Below are 16536 nucleotides of genomic sequence, written 5' to 3'. Positions count from 1 at the left end.
CTGGTTCCCAGATAAGATGCTATTTAGAAGATGCTGACACCTCATTCTAAAGGACTAATACAGTTAGCTGGTTTGCTTTTTCTTTCTTTGAGGAAAGCACAGTAATTGTTAGTAGTATAAATAGATGGTTTTCGATGGCAGATTTTTCTTCAGAGTCGATCTTATATTTTTCCATAAAAACCCTAAAGCTACAGAAAAAGAACAAACTTTTCAATCTTATTTCCCTCAATAAATGCAAAGATATCAGCAGGACATTGCTATTCTGTGATCAAACCTATGCAATAAAATAAATAAAGTAGAACCTACAGTCAGGATGGCTTTATGGTGGTGGTATTGCTAATAATTAAGATTTCACAGACTTCATTATCTTAACTTTGGGCAAGATATAGGAAATTTAAATGCTGCAGCTTTCCAAGCTAATCAGTGATATCAATAATTAAAACAACATGTATTAAGATGCTCAGTTTGTTCCAGTTGTAACTTAGTATACATAAAAATTACCAGATCAAGAATGACTTTGGGCCAGGCTTCAAAAAGATCATCAATGAGTGGGCCAGAACTCTGCTTTCTCAAGATTAGTCTAAACAGATATTAGCATCATGGGAAGGAACCAAAGCCTTGGAAGCCTTGGTATTTATCCAGAATGATTCTCATGTGTTGCCAGAGGTCCTTCTAATTTATTAAAATGAGCTGTTTGAGTTACATATAGTTCTAATACTGGGTAAAAATTAAAAGAAAATCCTCACTATACTGTAACTCATCACCCAGATTCAGGTAACACAAATAAAATAGCCCTTCAAAATATAAATGCCCAGTGTTACATAATTGGAAATAAAATTCTGTACCGAAAGTCAGAAATATAAAGAGGCTATACTACTAAATCATTAGGATGGTTAACAATACACTCCAAATTTTATTAGTTTCCCATATTGCAGAAACTGATTGATTCAAACAAAATCCCAGGTTTTATATGTTACGTAGTTACAACCTGCCTTTTTGACATCTCCACTAGGAAACTTTTACAAACAAAATATATTCAAAATCAAACTATTATTCTTCCTAACCTTCAAACCTGATCTCCTATTCATCCTCTAATCCTCCCTCCTGTCCATCCATCCATCCATCCATCCATCCATCCATCCATCCATCCATCCATCCATCCATCCATCCAGACTGTTGAGAATCTCCTATGTGCCAGACACTGTTCTAGAGCTAGGAGTCCAGCACTGAACAAAGATAAAAATCCCTGCCCTCGTGTGGGTGGGAGCCTCCAGACGATAGATAATATACAAGAAAACAAAATGAAATAGGTAGTAGTTTAGATGGTGAGATGTGCTACAAAGGAAGAGAAAGCAAGAAAGGGAAGACAGAGTACTGGCAGAAGGATAGCTTTTTAAATAGGGTGATTAGAGAAAAACTGACTGTGAAGGTGGCACTTGAGTTAAAACCAAAAGGAAGTAACTAGAAAGCCGCACAGGTATCTGATGTAAAAATGTTCGTTACAGACAAATGAAATAAGTATAAAGGCCCTGAGGTAAAAATATGGCTGGTGTATTCAATCAGTAGTAAGAGGCTAGTGTTGATGAAATAAACATAGTGGAAAGGACAGATCAGAGTGGTAACTGAGGCTAACTAAATCTTGTTGGGCTTCATAGAACTTAGGCTTTTACTCCGAGTAAGAATCTTAATAGGATTATTCTGGCTGCTATGTTAAGATTAATCTGAAGGGGACAAAAGTAGAAGCAATTAGGAGCCTACTGAAATATTTTGAGCAAGAGGTGATGGTGGTAGATTGAACCAGGGTGAACATAGCTGTGACAGTAACAAGTGACTCAATTCTGGATATATTTTGAAGGCAGACCACTATGATTTGCTGACAAATAAAAGGTGTGCATCGGTTGATGGTGGGGGAAGAAGTCAGTTATGACTCCAAGGTTTTCGGTCTCAACTGGAAAGATAAAATTAACATAATCGAGATGCAAAAGTCTGTAAGAGAGTAGGTTGAATGATCATACTCAAGTTTGAACATGTTAAATTTGAAATGTCTATTAGACCTCCATGCAGAGACACCGGATAGGCATTAAATATGCAAGTGCAGGTCAAGGGAGAGGACTGGCTGATACAAATTTAGGAAGCATCAGCGTATAGATAGTATGGAAAGCCATTTAGATCACCAAAGGAGAGTGTATGAGTATAAGTAGAAAAGAGAAGGGGTCTGAAGACTGAGCCTTGGGACATTTCAACATTACCATGTCTGAGGGATAGGGAAGAGCCAAACTGAGGAGGTGTGGTCATTGTGGTAGGGAGAAATTTAGAAGAGTATGTTGTGGAGAAACCAAATAAAGTGTTTTAAGCAGGAGGGGATGATTAACTGTGTCAAATCCTGCAGGCAAGGAAAATAATATTAGGACTAAGAATTAAACCTTGGATTTAGCAACATGGAATTCACCAGTGACCTTAATACATAGTTTTGGTGGAATGGTGAGAACAAAATCTTTCTGGAAAGAGTTCAAAAGAGAACTGGAGCCCTAGACGGTTTGGCTCAGTGGTTAGAGCATAGGCCCGCAAACTGAAAGGTCCCGGGTTTGATTCTGGCCAAGGGCACCTACCTCTGTTGCAGGCTCAATTCTCGGCCCTGGACCGGGTGTGTGCAGGAGGCAACCAATCGATGTGTCTCTCCCTTCAATGTCTCTCTCTCTCTCTCTCTCCCTCCCTCCCTCCCTCCCTTTCACTCTCTCTGAAAAGCAATGGAAAAAAATATCCTCAAGTGAAGATTAAAAAAAAGAACTGGAAGAGAGGAATTAAAGCAAAGACAATTCTTGTGAAATTATGCTATATGGAAAGGAGGAAATTTGTATTCTGAGGGGAACTGAGACTATCAGCAGTGATAGCCCTCCTCACCCATTTAACAAAACACTTTTCACCTCCATCTGTACAAGTTTATTATTTCTATATATACACATCCTTAATTCCTTTCTTCTTCCACCAGATCTCTCCCTCTCCTGTCTAAAGGTTAATTTTTCCTCCATCAGGGCTCAATATCCAAGCCCTTTGGCAACTTTTGTCATTTATTTCATCTTTCTTCAACCTCTCCCTAATTTTTCCCTACACATAAAAGAGTTCATGTCTCAACAGTTTTAAAAATGAAAACAAAATAGCCTTCTACAGTTATTACCATTTCCTCCACTTCCATTTCACCTCCAATATTTTTGAAACAGAAAACAATGCTTGCAGTCTCAATTTCTAACGGTTAGAAATCTCCATCAGCCACTGAGACTGGTTCTATTGTGGTCATAAGTGTCTACCTGTCAAATCCAATAGTCACTTCTCAGTTCCAAATTCTATTTTACCTCTCTGCAGTATCACTGGCCTCTCTCCTTTAAACTCTCATTTCTTCGCTTACATTATACCACTCTCTTCTCGTTCTCATATTACCACTCTTATGATAACTGTCAATTATTTCCTTTAGGAAAATTCTGAAAAAGTTAAATTGTTGGGCCAAAGTGAAAGGAAGGCTTTTGATTTACTACTTTACTAAACTGCCCTCCAAATGGTGAACACAATTTTGACTCATACTAGTAATGTCTAAGTATGCTAACTTTCCCCAAATTGTTCTAATCCTGGTTAATTTTATTCTTTTCAATATTTATAAGTCTGACAGTTGAAAATACAAAAGGAACATCTCATTTTTCTTTAATTTGAATTGTTGATTATAGCTAAATTAAGTAAATAATTATTATCCTTATTTCTCTTATAAAGTGCTTCTATATCCTTGGTCCCATTTTTTTTTCTATTGAATTATAGTTTTTCTTAATTGATATGAACTTAATATATTAAGATAACAGCCCTTTATCATACTACTATAATACTATTCCCAAGCCTCCTGTTTGCCTACTAGCATAAAGAAGTTGTCAATTTTCATGTTCCCATACATCCATGTTCCCATTTAAAAATTCTTCCTCTACTTGTATCCCCTCCTCCATAAAAAAAAGATTAAGATTTGCCTCTATTGTCATTTGTGTAGTTTTTTAAAAAATGATTATCACTCTATTCTCATTGGCATGCAGTATGAGAATAGATTTAACTTTATTCTCCCAGTACTTAAATAATTGTCCTAGTTTCAGTATATCTGACTCACACTATGTTCAAAAGCTATGTCATCATTTCCCTCTCAATGGCCCTATTACTGCACTTCCAACGGCACTTCTATACTACTCCAGTGTCCTATCACTAGAACCAGAGAATCTTGTTTCTGTTTTTCTCACCTTCTGCCTCGTTCCGCACACCCAGTCACTAAATCCCTATTGATCCTCCTCCAGAGTATGTTTCCTATGCCTCCTCCTCCATCCCCACCACTATGCTCAGATTAGGCCTGTTGGACTTGCTCATTTGGCAGTCACGCAAAGGTTTCCATTCTTGTTCCTCTCCTCTCTGTCCTTCACAGCACTAGCATCTAAAATCCACTGATACACACTTTTCTATAGCTTCCAATTGATTCTACAAAATGAAAACCAAATTCCTCAACCTGGCACTTAAACCTTCGAAACTGGCTCCTTTAGTTTCATTTACTGTCACAGTTCTACACATTCCATGCTTTGGCTTCACCAAACTACTTATAGCTTCCTGACCTCAGTATGCTATTCCTTCCGCCTGGAATGTCCTTTCCTACCTTATTGATCTGAAGAACTCCCATCCATTTAATGGTCAGCTCAAGCAAACCCTCTGCTATGAACAGCCTCCTGATCAACCCAAACATAATTACTCAGTCTGCACCTTACACCGCCATTTATCATTACAGGCCGTACGCCCTCATGGCTGTGGTTCGCAATCACTTGTTTGCACGTGCTGGCAGGGCTCCTGCAGTTCAATGGTGGCAGCATGATGTGGGTGGAGAATAAAGATCGTCGTGATCTCTTGGCGTTAACATTTCTTTCATATGCCAAATCAAAAGTATCTATATTAAACTTTCTCAAAAGTGAAAGATTTCTGTAACATAGCCCATGAAATGTTAAAAGGGGATTGATTAGACCAAGAAGATTCTAGAGGAAGGGAATCAAAGAAAACAGAAATTCCTATTACAGGAAACTCCCTATCTCCATAAATGATTTGTCCAGAAGTCACACACTCGAAGAACACCACCCCAAAGCAGCAAGCATGTGAATTTGACCAGGACCTATCTATCCTTCCATGCCTCCACAGGATAAACAACTGCGGAGGTACAGAATTAGGCCAGACACCTAAGTGGAAAAAAGTCCACTCAGTTGTATTACATGAAAGGGACTCACCAGCCTGTGGAATTCTACTCGTGAAGAAGTCCCTAAGACTGAAGGATACTATTTTGACCCTCCTCATCCCAATGAAGAGCTTAATAGTCAAGAGAACTTCTTTGATCAACTCAAAATGGGTGAAAAGAGTGTTCTGAGGAGAACTGAAGCACCGCATATGAGTGCATGCATGGGGTGGACAAACAGAGAGAGGGTCTGCGGGATGGACTGTGGCACAGACAGGAGGCTAGCAGACTGGCTAAGCCACTAAAGAGTTCTGAGTCAAGAAATGATGTGCGTGTGTCTGTGCGTCAGGGGAGATCACTCTGGCAGGAGGTTTAGCATAGGTAAGGTATGGCAATAATGAAGGAGGGCAAAGCAGGAAGTCACTGTAATGGTCAAGAGGAATGGCAATGAGAACTTCAGCTAAAGTAATGACTAGGAATAGTCAAAGGAGGGATAGATTTGAGAACCATTTTAGGATATAGAAATTTTTAAAAAAGAAGCAAATGGTAAGAGCAAAGGTTAGCATACCGAAACAGACATGAGCATAGCAAAGAAAAAAGAACTATAAGTGAGCTTTCCTCATATTTCCCATCAAAAATGCACCTATAATAAAAACAACTGATGACACAAAAATGCACCTATATTCCCTATAATTCAAGATTAGTTTCTCCATTATAAACATAAGAATTTCCTGATATCTCCCAAAAGCCAAAATTTAATAGTCCATTTAATATTGTGCTCTGTCAAGAAATAAAATGCCTTTCAAGATTTACAAAAAAATGTCCATCATTAGGAGGAGTTGTAGTCTCAGGCCCTAACCTTCCACTTTGAACAACTAGGGCACTGGGCTAATTGGGCTAGACAGCCCGTGAAGCTTCTTCTAGCTAAAACATTCCAGCAAAGTGGGCTGGAGGGGCGATGGAGGAGGGGAGTCTCACCACTATTTAAAATAAAAAGACAATGCCCAATAACATAAATACACAGTGTAGTCAGAAAAAGACTGAGAGGTAGGCAACTAAAAACGAGAGCAAGTGAAAAGAACAAGCACATGGGGCAAGGACAGAATATTAGGATTTTTGTTAGACATAAAGGGATAGGATTGATGTCAAAAAGAGATAAACACTAGTCACAACTGAACAGGGATTTATAACAAGGAAAATGTTGACATCTAAAGGGAATGGATTAGAGGAGATAATTATATTAGCTAATATTTATTTATTGAGTAATCTTATTATATGTCAGGAAAAATATTAACTAAGATGGAGAATTAATAGATTTACTCATGATAATCCTGAGTTTGAAATTATCATCATCTCCATTTTTCAGATGAGGAAACTAAAAGAACATTAAGTAACTTGACCAAGATCCCAAAGCTAGTAATTGACAGAACCATGATTCAAATCAGGCAGTCTGATTCTAGAGCTATACTTTTAAAAATACATATTGTACTTATGTACATAAAGTAAATATGTAGAGGTTACACAGGAGTCAAAATATGTACATACCCATATACATATATATACATATACAGGTTTATACGCATACAACATGCATGTATACACACACATATATGTTCACATAAATAAATGGATAGACACAAGGAAATTATTTATCTTCTCTTTTTTAGAATTAGGGAGGCTAATTTCCATATGAAAACACATACTGCTATTTATATACAGGCCAAAATGCTAGACGGACCTCGTTTCTTAGTCTCACAGCAATTTCCCACAATTTGTATTTTCATTTTTATTTTTACTGTGATAAAATGAAGCCTTCGAAATCGACATTCCTTTTTATAGCCACAAAATTCAAATAACTTTCTGCTTCTCCATTCAGATATCAAAATCAATTTTAATGAACATAACACAGCACTGCAATTTTTGAGCTGTCCATCATGCTCTCTAAAAACCTCATGGAAACATTCGCTATGTTTGCCATGGGGCATCACATTTTTACAAAGCTCTGAATGTAAACTTCATATCTAAATGTGTATACATATAAAGAAATGTTTAACTGTGCTTAAGGCTTTCTTCCTAGGTTTTTAAGGTACAAAGAAGCCTTTATATGTTCCTTCATCACAACAACTCCATCATCCAAGGTCATCTACTACTACCCTGTAAATTAATGTCTTGACACCTGAAATCCCGCCTGTTTTTTCTTGCCAATAACTCTGGGTTATATAAATCATTTTGGATATAACTGCCTCTATTCTCTTCTAGCATCCTCAGTGCAATCTGAACTTGTGATTACTAGTAAGAGAAGTTCACTTATGTTATAGACAACATAATTATGTTCCAGCAATGTGAAGGTCAATTAGTAACATTTATTAAGAAAGCACTCATTAGGAAAGAAAATAAATAAGTGACAAGCAATACAGATGAAAACAAACAACAAAGGTAGAAAGAGACCAGCACCCATGCTTCAGTAACTCTTTTGCTCTCCGTGAAACTATTTCAATGGAAAGGAAGATTTGAGTACTGGAAACAAGTGAATATTTAACGTTTCCTCAAATTAAATTTTCACACTTAGGATCTCAAACTCAAGAAACATGTATCTAAATATTTACATTTCTGGGTCTTTGTTAACAGTGGCAACAAATATCACCCAGGGAGTACTACAATAACTCTGACAATCTCTTGGTTGCCATTTCCATGGAAATAGTCTAAATGAAGAAAACCTAACAGTAAAACATAACATATATATATACACACACACACACATATGTTTTTTAAAAATATATCTTTATTGATTTCAGAGAGAGGAAGGGAGAGGGAGAGAGAGAGAGAAACATCAATGATGAGAGAGTCACTGATTGGCCGCCTCCTGCATGCCTCCGACTGGGGATCAAGTCCACAACCCCGGCGTGTGCCCTGACCGAGAATCGAACCCCGATCGCCTGGATCCTAGGTCGACACTCAACCGCTGAGCCACGCCCGGCCGGGCCATAATGTATTTTTTTAAAAACAAAAAAACATTATCTTTTCCCCAGTCAATTAACATGGCACATAACAGCTATATAAATTAAACACCAGAAAATTCACAATTCATTCAAAACATTTTTGTTGATCACATACTATATGCCAGGCACTGTGCTAGGAGCAGGGTTACTCTGGAGAGGTGAACAGACAGCCCCTGCCCTCAAAGAGCTTAGTCTATGCAGAGATATTAGCCAATGACACAAATATACATAAAACAGTAGGACTACATAGTACATTATTAGAAAAGCATAACAAGAAGGGTTAAAGTAAACTTTCCTGAGAATGTGATGTTTTAGCTGAGATTTGAGGAAGGTCAAGGAAACAATGAAAGCTCATCAGAGAACAAGGAAAAGCTGGGAAGTCTACAGGGATAAGATTAATTCACAGTCCTATTTTCTATCGTAACAAAAAAATAATAAGGTACCAAGAAATAAATTTAACCAAGGAGGTAAAAGACTTGTACATGAAAAATTATAAGATACTGAAGAGAAAGGTACAAAAAAGTGGACACATATACAGTGTTCACAGATAAAAAAATTTAACATCATTAAAATGTCCATACTACCTAAAGCAATAAATAGATTCATTGCAATTCCTATTATAATACCAATGGCATATTTCACAGATCTAGAACAAATATTCCAAAAATTTATATGGAACCACAAAAGACCCTGAATAGCCTCAGCAATGTTGAGAAAGAAAAACAAAGTTGGAGGTATCACACTACCTGATATCAAACTATACTACACGGCCACAGTAATCAAAACAGCATGGTTTTGGCACAGGAACAGGCATACAGATCAATGGAACAGAATTAATTGTCAATTAATATTTGACAAAGGAGGCAAGAAAATACAATGGGGTAACGACAGTCTCTTCAATAAATGGTGTTGGGAAAATTAGACAGATCCATGCAAAAAAATGAAACTAGGCCATCAACTTACACCATGCACAGGAGTAAACTCAAAATGGATTAAAGACTTAAATGTAAGTCTTGAAACCATAAAAATCCTAGAAGAAAACATACGCAGTTAAAATTTCAGGCATTTCTCGTAGTAATATTTTTGCAGATATATCTCCTTCGGCAAGGGAAACAAAGGAAAAAATAAACAAATGGGACTACATCCAGCAAAAAAAGCTTCTGCACAGCAAAAGAAACCATCAACAAAATGAAAAGGGAACCCACCGAATGGGAGAACATATTTGCCAATGATACATCTGATAAGGGGTTAATTTCCAAAATATATAAAGAACTTATACTACTCAACGCCAAGAAGATAAACAACCCAATTAAAAAATGGGCAAAGGAACTAAATAGACACTTCTCCAAGAGGACATATAGGTCAATAGTCATATGAAAAAATGTTCAACACCACTAATGATCAAAGAGATGAAAATTGAAACCACAATGAGATATCACCTCATGCCTGTCAGAATGGCTATCATCAACAGATCAACAAGCAAGTGCTGGAGAAGATATGGAGAAAAGGGAATCCTTGTGCACTGTTGATGGGAATGCAGACTGGTGCAGCCACTGTGGAAAACAGTATGGAGTTTCCTCAAAAAATTAAAAATGAAACTGTGATCCCACTTCTGGGAATATATCCGAAGAAATCCAAAACACTAATGCAAAAGAATATATGCACACCTATGTTCATTGCAGCATTATATACAATAGCCAAGATCTGGAAACAGCCCAAGTGCCCATTAGTAGATGAGTGGATAAAAAAAGCTGTGGCACATTTACACCATAGAATACTACTCGGCTATTAAAGAAAAAAAAGGTATCCAGGCTGGGCATAGCTCAGCAGTTGAGCACTGGCCTATGATCCAGGAGATCTGGGTTTGATTCCTGGTCAGGGCACAAGCCAGGGGTTGCGGGCTCCATCCTCAGCAGGCTCCATCCTCAGCGGGCTCCATCCTCATTGATGTTTCTCTCTCTCTCTCTTTCCCTCTCCCTTCCTCTCTCTGAAATCAATAAAGATATATTTTTTTTAGAAAAAGAAAAAAAAAGCAATCTTACCTTTCGTGACAGCATGGATAGACCTGGAAATTATTATGCTAAGTGAAATAAGCCAGTCAGAGAGAGACAAATACCATATGATCTCACTCATATGTGGAATCTAATGAACAAAATAAAGTGATGAACAAAATAGAATCAGAGGTAGAGATACATGGAACAGACTGACAGCTGTTAGAGGGGAAGGAAGTTTGGGGGCTGGATGAAAGAAGTTGAAGGGATTAAGCAAAAGAACATATATATACAAAACACAAAGACACCGACAACAGTGTGGTTATAGCCAGAGAGAAAGAGGGGTAGGAGTAGGTGGAGGTGGGCAAATGGGGACAGAAAGAGACTTTGCTTAGGGCAGTGGGCACACGATGCAGTGTGCAGTTGATGTTTTATTGAGTTGTACACTTGAAACCTGTATGTTTTTGGAAACCAATGTCACCCCAATAAATTCAAATTTTAAAAAAGGGGGGAAAAAGATTAATTTACAAAGCGCCACAGACAATGTTAAGGATTTGGGTCTTTATTCTATAAATTTTAAAAAGCTGTTAGAGGATTTTAATGAGAATGACAAGATAAGCTCTATATTTCAAAACTTATTCTGGATATATTATAAAACAAGAATTAAGAGAAATTTGAATGAATGGGGGAAGTTCAGTGAAAAAGCCATTAGAGTAGTCCAAGAGAAAAAGATAACTTGAACTAGGACAGTGGCAGTGTGCAGGGAGGGATTTGAGAGAGATTTCAAAGGCTAAATAGATGAATTAGATATTGTGGGAAAGTGAGGGTGAGAAAGAAAGACTCCCCAGGCTCTTCACTTATAAAATAATCAATAGTGCCCTTCACTAGGGATTAGTGCAAGAGGAATCAAGAATTGGAGTTTGGACATATTGAATATGATGTGCCTGTCAGAGACATTTATCTAAAAAGGGGTATCCAAGTCTGGTGATGAGAGGACAGGGCTGGACTAGGAATATATGTCTGGGAGCTATTAGTATAAGAAGGCAATCGAGGATATGAGAAGTAGGTATGGGGTCATCTAGGGAGATAGCATAGAGTGAGAAAAGGGACAAGGACCAGTAAACATCAATGCTTATCCATTTCAGGTTCTGAACTGTATTTTTGTAACAATAAACATTCAATGTGGATTTTTAAATACAGCAAGAGTAACATATAATACAATTCATCTTGATCTTAAACTTGCCAACCTAAATCTTTTGCCAAAGAAACAGGATCAGAATGATTATCATGCAGATTAAGGCCAAAGAGATTCCTAAATTATACTTACAAGATTGAGATAATACAGAGCCATAAGCCCGGCCGGCGTGGCTCAGCGGTTCAGCATCCAACTATGATCCAGGAGATCGCAGTTCGATTCCTGGTCAGGGCACATGCCCAGGTTGCAGGCTCGATCCCCAGTGAGGGGCGTGCAGGAGGCAGCCGATCAATGACTCTCTCATCCTTGATATTTCTCTCTCTCTCCCTTCCTCTTTCTGAAATCAATGAAGATGTATTTTAAAAATATATATAGAGAGCCACAAATGTAAAACTATTTGGGGTGAGGGGGTCCTCCTTCATAGCACAATAAAACAATACATAGTGATTGTTTCAAAGATACCGTAACACTTCCAAAATCAAACCCAATATCATTTCCACTAAAACGTGGTCCTCCTGTAGTGAATGGGATCATTAGCACTCCCCATACAGGCACATAAACCAGAAACTCAAGTAATCGTTGATACTGCCCGCTGGCTCACCTTCCATATCTAATCCCTTACAAAGTCCTACCAATTTTACTCTGCACAATTTTGTTCAGACTTAACTCTCCAACTTTTTTTTCTAACCACAGTCCTCATGATTTCACTTTCCCACTCCACAGATTTCTATTGGTTCCTTGAAAGGGCCATGCTCTCTTCTGACTCAATACCTTTGCAAATATTCCATCTGCCTGGAATATTCTTTCCCACTATCTTCTCCTAGGTAACTTTTTCTCATCTTTCAAATTCTGATTTCTTCAAAAAACAAAACAAAACAAAAACCTTCCATAAGAGCACCCAAGACTAGGACAGATCCCATGTTATATGGTCTTATAACACCTATGTGTTTCCTTCTTAGTACTTATCACAATAATTATTTACTTACATGATCACTTAATATCTATCTTCCCCACTAGATTGGAATTTCTGTGAGTGCTGGGCCTGTGCTCTGTTCAACATTATAGCCTTAGCACTAAGCATACTACCTAGCATGTAGGGGATGATCGATAATAGTTTTAAGTAAATCCTTAATTTTAAATTACTAATAAAGTACTCAGCATATCTGGGAGAGAAAGAATTTAGGCTGGGTCTCTATCTCCAAGCCTTGAGTTCACAAGACCTAGGTTGAGACAGGAGGGGTCTGGTTGACAGGAGAGAAAAAAAGGAGGAATCAAGGGTCTAGATCAGCACTGTCCAATGGACATATAATGTGCAGGATCTAGAAACCACATTAAGAAAAGAAAAAATAAACAGGTAATATTAATTTTAATAATATTTTATTTAATCAAATATATCCAAAATTATTATCATATAATCATGTGATCATACTATCATGCAATCAACATTTTAAAATTATTAATAGGGTATCTCATATTCTGATTTAAGTCTTAAATCAGTGTGTATTTTATACTTACAAAACATCTCAGTTGGGACGAGCCACATGTCAAATTCCCCAAAACCACAAAAGACCAGTGGCTACTGAACAGCACAGATATGGGTATTTATTCCTGTATCTATATGGGGAGAAAAAGTATATTTAACATCAGTAAGACAGTCTCTCCCCTCAAAGAACTTACAATCTAATCAGCAGATACAACAACAATTATACAAGCAAAGTATGTGTGATACAGAGACATACCAGCCAGTCCATAGAATCACTCAGGAAATAAAGAAGCTGTTAAGCAATGCTACTGATAGATACATACAGGTGAGCACCTTTGTGGAGTATCCTTCCTGCAAATGATAGGAAGCCTGACTAAAACTGGCTTAAGTGAAAAAGATGGGTATGACTGGACTCAAGATTCTTTTACCCAACTCTGCTTCTTCTGGATTGGGCTCATGCTCAGGCTGTACGTGGCAGCCAGACATTATGACACTAATTGTTTTACAACCCTGGCCCATCTAGTTTCAAAGTCCATGCTAGGTGGTACCTGAAATTGGTAAAATTCTACCATTCCCTTTCTCTTCCCCATCAATAAAGAAAAAAAAGACATTATTATAAGCAACATGCAATACAATCCCAGAAAAACCACATGACTTTTAACAATTTTTCTGAAGGCACTGCTATTCAGTCCTATTCTTAAAAAAAAAAAAAAAAAAGTAAAACTGGAATGATAGCCCCAAAGAAAGACAATTGTACTAATGAGCTAGAATGAAATTTTCTGTAATCTGACTCCTCAAATAAGGCTAACATTTAGTATAATTAACAGTAAAGATAAATTCTCAAAAATTTTCAGACAGCTACAAGTACACATATGAAATCAGGAAAAAAATCATTGCAGCAAAAACAAAAGAGTTTATAAGACAATGAACCTTGCATAAACAGTTCTATTATAAATTAATATTTTTCCAATAATTTTACTTTTTCAAAGCTTAGCATTTTACAGTGAATGCTTGTATCTTACAAGTCTATCATTAACATTTTATATACTTACTTTATCACATATCTACCCATTCTTCCCTCCATTTTGTCTTTTCAGGCATTTCAAAGTATGTATATTCATATATTGCACAAGTCAGTACACTTCCCTTTAAATATTACAGCATACATAGCATTAACTGAAGTTCAATATTTGTTTACATTTTTCTTTTGAGGTAAAATTAAAATAAAAAAAATGCATAAATCTTACATGTATATTGAGTTTCTGAGAAATGCATACACCTATATATCTCTATTAAGATAGAGAACATAATCATCACTCCAGAAAGTTCCCTCACATCCCCTCTAACCACTATTTCAATTTTTTTCCATCATAGATTAGTTTTGCCTATTCTAGAATATCATATAAATGAAAACAAAGAGTATGTACTCTTTTGTGTAGGGCTTCTTTTAATTAACATGTTTTAAGATTCATATACATGTAATATATACAAGCAGTCTGTTTCTTTCCATTGCTCAGCATCATCTCATTGTATCGTGCTTCTTATTGATGGACAACTTGGCTGTTTTCAGCTTTTGGAGATTATGAATAAAAGCTTATAGGAACATTGTTCTATAAGCCTTTCAATAAACATATGTTATCATTTCTCTTAAGTAAATACCTAAGAGTGGAAAGTTTGCACCACGGGTTAGGTATATGCTTAATTAATTTCATAAAAGTCTGCCAGACCTTTCCCAAAGTGGTTGTACCATTTTATGTTCCCACTAAGAACATATGAGTTCTGGTCGCTCTATACCCTTGCCAACATTTAATGTTGTCAGTCTTTTAAATTTCAGCCATTATGCTATATGTAATCACTTAACATTTTAATTACTTATAAGTTAACAACTGTTTATAAGAAGGTTATTAAAGCACAATAACTGAGTTACATAAAATATAGAGCATTAATACACCTCGGTACAATTACAACATCTGAATTAGCTTGTAAAAGCAGCACAACTATCCTAGAAAAAAGAGTAAATCACTGCTTGAATATATTATGCCCATTTCCAATAGTGTATGCCTAATGTAATCAATGAATTACAGTATTAAGCAGGTGATTTTCCAAATTAGTAAACTGCCATCTATCTGCTGATGACAAAGAAAAAATATTAACCATAGAGGCTTCCAGAAGACACCAGCAGTGCTTGAACAGGAGAAAAGCTTCAAAACCAGCCAGATCTCTCTTCTTGTGCACTGTCCCTTACCTGTTTATATATACCAAGAGGCAACCAGTGCCTAAATAGCTATTTTAAGTTGTCTTTGTACACAAATGCGAGGATTGGGACACAAATTCTTAAGAAATGCTTCTTGTTTATTAACCTAATGTCACTACACTATACAGTGATAAACTTTAATTCAGTGAAAGAAGATGACTGCAACTAATGTACCCCCCTACCGCCAAAAAGTAGATGCCTCATAGAGATTTTAATGCACATCTTATAAGTACCATTCTCCAAAGCACAATTTGTTTTTCTTATGTTTTTTTTATTTACTAAAAAAAAATATGTATTTACATCTTTAAAAAAACCATAGTTAGCACCGTTTTTCCACATGCTGTGCACTGTGATGCCCCCTCATGGAGAGTAAACATGGCCAGTGGAACCACACACTGGGCAGTCAGTGGCAAACACTACAATCATGCTCTCTAGACCCACGCTAAACTGAATGTGTTCTGCAAAATGAATTGTTTTTCTCAACATTGGTTGCTCTTTCTGCCCTTTATTTTGTGATGTAGGCAGTTTAATCAATAAGACTACAGAAGTTGTTCATGCCATAGTGCTGAAAACGAAGGAGATGTAGCTCCCAAACTTTAAATGAAAGCTTTGATCTGTAAGCTGAGGCACCTTCAAGGAGACGGTATAAAAAATAACAAACAAGAGGCCTTGTCGAGCGTGACTCAGTGGTTAGAGCATTGGCCTTCACAACAAAGGTTCACGGGTTTGATTCCCAGTCAAGGGCATGCATCTGGGATCCAGGTTCCATCTCTGGCCTCTATGGGGGATCATGCAGGAGGCAACCAATCAATCTCTCTCTCTCCCTTCTCCCTCCCTTCCTTCTACTCTCTCTAAAAATCAATAGGGAAAAAAAATCCTCAGGTGAGGATTAACAAAACATAAAATAAAATAAGAAATAAGAGGGTGAAGGATTACGGGAAGTCCTCCGAAAATATGAAACACATCATCGCCCAGGTGGCTTGGCTCAGTGGTTGAGCATTGACCTAGGATCCAGGAAATCGTGGTTCGATTCCCAGTCAGAGCACATGCTCGGGTTGTGGGCTGGATCCCCAGTCAGGTGCGTGCAGGAGGAAGCCCATCTATGACTCTCTCATCGTTGATGTTTCTCTCTCTCTCTCCCTCTCTCCCTTCCTCTCTCTGAAATCAATAAAGATACATATTTTAAACAAAAAACCCCCAAACAAACAAAACACATCATCAATTTCACTCTTTATCAATTTCACTATAGATTAGGATGTTGTCTGACAGTTATGAATGGGATAGGAACTATGGATGTGAGCTATGGTTTGTGTGGTAGAAGCAATCACACTTTATTTTTTATTACTCCTGCTTGTCTATCCTTCCAGGCTTTCAATGAATAGCT

The 16536-nt window shown here is 37.2% G+C and overlaps 1 protein-coding gene across 5 annotated transcripts in view; it reads right to left on the bottom strand.

Moving 5' to 3' along the window:
- LNX2 (ligand of numb-protein X 2) overlaps positions 1–16536 on the bottom strand; it is a 69214-nt gene that overhangs the window by 34039 nt on the left and 18639 nt on the right. For 4 of the 5 annotated variants that reach the window (XM_081129773.1, XM_081129777.1, XM_081129776.1 and 1 more), the window contains exon 2: positions 12931–13029. The exons of the other annotated variant lie outside the window; for it this stretch is intronic. The gene's annotated coding sequence lies outside the window, so the exon portion shown is untranslated. The remainder of the gene's footprint in view (positions 1–12930; positions 13030–16536) is intronic. 5 annotated transcript variants of the gene reach the window in all.

Source organism: Miniopterus schreibersii (assembly GCF_964146895.1).
Source record: "Miniopterus schreibersii genome assembly, chromosome: 2".
NCBI lineage: Eukaryota > Metazoa > Chordata > Mammalia > Chiroptera > Miniopteridae > Miniopterus > Miniopterus schreibersii.
Note: the sequence above shows the minus strand (reverse complement) of the source record. Positions and strands in the feature narration are given on the sequence as shown.